Source organism: Lolium rigidum, chromosome 6, assembly GCF_022539505.1.
Source record: "Lolium rigidum isolate FL_2022 chromosome 6, APGP_CSIRO_Lrig_0.1, whole genome shotgun sequence".
Classification (NCBI taxonomy): domain Eukaryota; kingdom Viridiplantae; phylum Streptophyta; class Magnoliopsida; order Poales; family Poaceae; genus Lolium; species Lolium rigidum.
The window spans coordinates 301923148-301929473 of record NC_061513.1 but is presented as its reverse complement, the minus strand read 5'-3'; positions in this window follow the sequence as shown (position 1 = coordinate 301929473).

Here is a 6326-nt window from a genome sequence, read left to right as displayed (position 1 = left end):
TACACGGGGATGGGGGGAATACAAAAAAAAAACTACACAATAGAGGACAAAAGGAAATCGCGAAGGGTATCTAGTCGCCCTCGATCATGAATCTTATATCTCCAACTCCAAAGAGCGAGGTCGTCGGCCGCCCTACAGAGCACCATGCATGCCGTGGTAGTCTTGGTATTGAAGACGAGGTCGTTCCATGCCTTCCATATCGACCACATGACCGTGACAAGACCAGCGTGCCAGACGTGGGGCGCCGTCCCCAGGGGAGGTAGCAAGTCCCAGAGGGAGAAGTCTCCTACCGGGATGGTGGTCCCCAGCCGGTCCCACACCTCGGCAGCATCGAAGAAGAGATGCCTCCCAGTCTCCTGCAAGGGGCATGCCGCGCACACTGCGGAGGGCGCGCATCTCTTAGAGAAGAGGTTGGCATGCGTGCTGAGCCTGTCGATGTCGGCGAGGTATGAGAAGATCCACACCTTGGCGGGCAGCCTGAGCCCCCAGGACGTGCAGCCAAACCCAGCTCTTACCAAATGAATATCAGATTGAGCAGTAAACTTCTAGTGTACACTCCGATTACAGGATTGAGCAAACATTGCTGATTCAAATGAATGCAGCAGGAGCCATAGAGCTAAGGTCTCATTTTCAGGACAGGGAGAATGTTTCATAACTTAGATACAGTAGCTGGTAAGGAGCAACGCTGACATGCAGCATTGTGGACAGAGGAAGCTGCAGTTGACCTACAATAGACAGATGCAGGTGCACAAGAAATATATCTCAGATCAATGTCTTCTCAGATATCCTTCTTAAGTTTTGTCCTCTTAAGATGAGTAGGGAAAAAGGGGAGTAATGAAAACCTGTATATATTGCAAACAAAGGGGGGAGGTGACGGTATCAAACAATTATTTGCACCACGTAGCAGCATCCTACTTGATCCATTAGATTACACTACTAGGAGCTTGCAGAGGAAACAATGGTACAAGGAATAATTTTTGTATGCCCGTGCCTTCAGCAAGCAATAGTACTCCGAAAAAGGTAAAACAATAAGTGCATGTACAATTGGGTGATGTCAGTCTTTTCTTACGCTTGCTACGTCGGATTTTTTTCTTAGTTGACGGAGCGAGAATGAAGGAAAAGGTGTCTTTTCTTAGCTAAGGGATGATCTCTTATAAAATAAGAGAAGGCTATTTTCCTCATTGTACGACTTGTCTTCCATTAGCCACATAATTTTCTACTAAAATAATTATTTATTATTTATTGCAAGGCTAGGATGACAATAAGAGATAATTCACGTTATTATCCTCTTTAGATGATATGGACTATTAAGAGAAGGCATGTCTTCCCTACCATTGTACATGACACTAGATCATGTATGCGCGCGTTGCTGCGCCCGTCCATTAGAGCCGCAGAATGTTAGGAATTGATGAAAATATGTTTGGAATTTAATTAAGAAGCAAGTCAGCCTCATATTTACAATAGCAATACAAATAAACATGTGAAGTGAACCTATATGTAAGCTTGGAACAAAATAACTCCGAAAATACATATCACCTCGCTATAGCAGTGATCAAAACCAAAGAACCATTATAATATAGTAAATAATAAAAATACACGACTAATTCTTTTTCTGAGAATCGGCCTCGGAATTTTATTCCATAGACGACATACATTCTTACTGTACAAGCTCAAACATAAAACCAGGGGTGACTCTAAAGTTCATAGCTGCAGAATTTAAACTAAGAGCTTCACGAGCGCATAAATGTGCTGCTTTATTTCCTTCTTGCCGGGTAAAGCACAAACTGACTGAATCCCTGGAGATTGGTGGAGATGGCTTAACTTCATCTCCCAGGACGAGCGATGTTATAGTTCATAGTGCCATCAGGTGAGCAAAGTCAGGAAATCAGTTTTGGTCATTCTGTCATACCCATGAGGTGTGTTCCAATCCAACTAACCGTACGAGCATCACTGCTGCAACAGCTCCCAACCCTGCTTAAATTGAGCGGTTGTCAATAGCACCACCACTATTAAGTTTAATCCAGTGTAACATTCGAGAAAAACATAGAAGTATTCTGCAGTGATGAATTTCTGCAAATATATAATAGCTTATATGCCAACACTTTAATCATTTTTGTCATATAGATATGAAATCTCTTAGATACGAGAATCAGCTCTAGTTCTGCTATATGAAGCATGCAAAATGAGAAGTTGACATAGTTACATACAACGAAATAGTGATTGTTCTTGTCATTGGGGGTTTGGAAGACAGCTAAAAGATTCCTATGACACATTGTCAAACTTGTATATATTATACCCACAAATGTTTGCTGGACGATATGACAGTTTCAGAAATGGCAGATCATATATTAAGTGGAGAGAACTGAAAAGCCAAATCACTATGCGAAAAAACATATCTGCTCACTACAAAACTTTCAGCTTTCTTATTCAAATGTTACATCATAAGAGTGAAATTGCAAATATAAGTTAAGTTTATAATTATGCACACATCTAGAAACATAAAGAAAACACAGCTAATACTTATGAGCCATGGCTTCTTGATTAAAAGAACCTCGTGTTATCACTATCTATATCTCAGAAAATTTAAACAGTTCAGTAATCAGTACCATGTTTCAGTATAGGCAACAAATACTTGTGAGAGTGTTGTTCAAAGCTTTAGGTATAAACAACAATCAATTATAGCACAATCTTTCGGGATTATATTTTGTAAGACACATTTGAGAAACAGGATCTGAAAAGAACAATGAGAGTTTTAACGGGAATCGAGAAACATGATCTTACCAACTCGGGACATGCGGATGGCGTGCATATATGCTAGTTACAGAATTGATTCAAGTAGTCAACCGTAAATGATTTATTTTTGTAAGGCATCATACATGGATATATTATCTGTGTATACCATCTACAGTTTTGGAGTGAACAAAGTGATGTGAGAAGAATGCAAATAAATAAATATTATACCAGTTCAGCAAGTGCACACCATATTATTAACCTCGAACCAACACACGGATTATTGCAATTCTCTTATCTGTAAGTGAAAGCAGGATACATGTGTATGTTTGTTTTGGAACATTTGATTGAGTTTTTCGAAATTTTAATTTTCTTCTACGTTGCTACTCTGCTATCGGATGATATCCATAAGGAATCACACAAAGTCACTTGGTCGTTGAAATTTGTTCAGTCCTATTAAGAATTTCAGAAACTAAGTGGCTTCCCTAATAATGCTTACCATATAAAGAAAAAAAGTTATGAGATAGAACTACTACAAACAATATGGTTAAAGGGTGGATCTCGAAATGTCAGGTTCCCGAGAAAGAAAAAAAATCTATTACAAATATCTATGTAGCTTTCTTGTACTTCTACCTCTCTAGAAAGACATCAGATAAATATGTGCAAAGAAGAAGATCTATCATGAAATGAAGACCCAACTGACAAGCAGTAGGAAAATATAGCCACAAATTCAGATCATTGATCACATTAAGGGCAACGAATGCTTATATCAACTGATTACTGTAATATCAACGGATACATCTGGGGCCTTTCCAAATGTATGCATTGCACTGTCATCCAAATTTGATTTGTACAACCAAGATGTAGAACTCCGAAATGAATCCAAAACCTCCGAAACCTAGAGTCAAAACTTGCCTAAATTACTATTGAGGATCTCAAAAATTTCTTGTTGTTGTTCTATTTGACCTGGTACATACAAGAACCAGAATTGATGGTACCATGTGATTCCATTTCATGTTCTGTCCAAATTCAACAAAAAACTTATCTAACTTTGAGCAGGTTTAAAGAATTGATTTGACATAGTTCCAGGTCTAGCTATGACAAGCAGACCATATATGTGGAAACTAATGACTGGAATTTAGCAAAATAAACATGAATACATATGAAGGAGATAGATAAGGTTATCTAAGAACTGACCTGACTGCCAGCCATTGCGTATATCGAGGTGATCAGCAATCCTATATAATCAAAAAATCCGACCAGATTCCAAGATTTTACTCGAATGAAATGAGCCGAACGAGGATAAACACAACCTGCAAGAAAATGATTTCAGATTATAGAAAAAGGCTACAATTGTTATGGGGAAAATGGAGATTTCGCAGGAGAGACATTCAACCTAGCAGAAAACAATTGGAAAGAGGTTGAGGCAACACAAGAATATATAAGGCAGGAGAGGCATGTATACAGTAACCGGCCATTTGGGCACGATAACAACCATTAGTGCTTTGCAGGAACTGAAAGAATAACACGGGATTCAATCACACAAGCGACAGATCAGAAGGGGAGGCGGGCTCGCTATCGCATCAGCCATAACCTCTGGTATACACGGTTACGAAGAGGTACATAGAAGGATGTTGGTTGAACAAACTAAATAGTACCACACAGTATAAAGTTAATTTAAATGGATAAATAAATAATAAATAATTTATAAAGAGTGGTGCAATCGAATGATTCAGCAAGTGTACCTGTCTAGCCACCATTGTGAAATAAGATGGTCACACAACTGGTCTGAGTTATCCGTGAATAAGAATATGTGGAAGAAACGAAGACTCCCAGGACAAGTAAGAATATGTCAGTTGGGTACCTAATTTTTGCGACAATGTAATCATAGATCAAAACACATGATTGCAGTAAAGCGGAAAGACAAACCTAAGAAAGGAGCATCTCCAACGAATAATGAGGCGTCCAATGTGAGATGAAAGTAGTGAGGAAAGACAGGGTCCTGTGTTCACATATTTATATGAATAACAAGGGTGAACTTCCAGTAACGCTAGGATTAATCGTCATAATCACAGGACGTAGTATAATTACAGGAATGATGACTGGGCCGAAATTACCACCATGAATCCATCATTATGGCGCCGGAAGGTAAAGTTAACTCGTCCAGAAGGAGAACCGTTCTTTTGATTCCCATGACGGGCCTGGTCTGCGAATGTGAAGGAGCAGCGTTGTTCTGATTCGGTCGATTGCCTCCGATTTCGATGATAGGACTGTGTTGAAGGAGCCCGATCGAAGGCCTGCACGGAATGGAAACTTTGCCGGGGTCGGGGCCAGAAAAGAAACAAAATTGGTCAACTGTACTACTCCAAAGATCTGACTGAAATTGAACTAAAATACGCTAAAATTGGGGAATTCCTCACCTAACTGCGGTGTCCAGCCAGGAGTGGAAGTTGTCGGCGCGAGCACAGAGTGCAGCAAGAGTGGCAGCGCAAAATTGGTCAACTCTATTACTCCAAAAATCCGGCGGAAATTGAACTAAAATACGGAAAAATTGGGGATTCCTAATCTAACTTCGTTTTCCAGCCGGGGGTGGGCGTCTCCGGCGTAGGCGGAGCAAGAAAGGCGGCGCGGGCGGAGCAAGAAAGGAGTAGGCGGAGGAGATCCAGCGGCCGGCGGCGCACGACATGGAAACAGAACGAACATTTTTTTTCTCAATCACCGGAATTTGCTTCAAGCCCAAATAAAGTAGGCATGTTAAACCATTCCGGGGCCCAATCAATCTGCTGCGGCCTAAAACAATACCGGGAGTAGCAGCCCTAGAAGGAAAACGGGCCTTTAGAATTCAAAATGGCCCAGTTCGGGAACATATACCTTTTCGGCAACGTGAAACATTTGTAGATCCTTAGATTGTTCGATCCGACGATCCAGAATGTCCGAACGCTGTGAAGAGGTCTTGTTAGTTCCATTATACTGTTAACTAATAACAATTCATTTGGGAACATCATGTGGTGAAGAGGGGGTGGTGATCGCGTCACCTTCGGAGCAGCGGCCCTTGGGGACGGAAGAAGGAACAGCGAGGCGGTTGTGGCCGCTTGGGCAACCACCGATCCCCTGAACCTGGAGGGCAACGTGGCCGCGAAAGCGGCAACGGCCTTGTTCATGTGGCATCACTGATGCGCTTCCGATCCAACCCCGCCCTCCCGCTGCTTCCTAATTATACACCTCTCGTCGGTTCACCGCAGAACAAAGACAATCCACTCCTCTAGCTCCTATGGCAGCCACCCTGTTCACTAGCAGTAGCATAGCAGGAACAACACAACCACGCCGTGGACTATTCAGCATTCAGCAATCATATACAAATTATACAACATATGAGAAACACATATAGATGCAGCACGACAAAAAAATTTCTAACATGGACACTTTATTATTTTAAGCAATAGATCCGGCCTCTGCATAGGTAGGATGCACACAACCATATAAATATATTTTACAAAACACCAATAAATCCGACGACAAAAAACCAAAGTCCTCGATAAACAAACTAGCTAGTTGGATCCAGGCGAAGATCACGCGCTACCACCCATGTTGGAAAA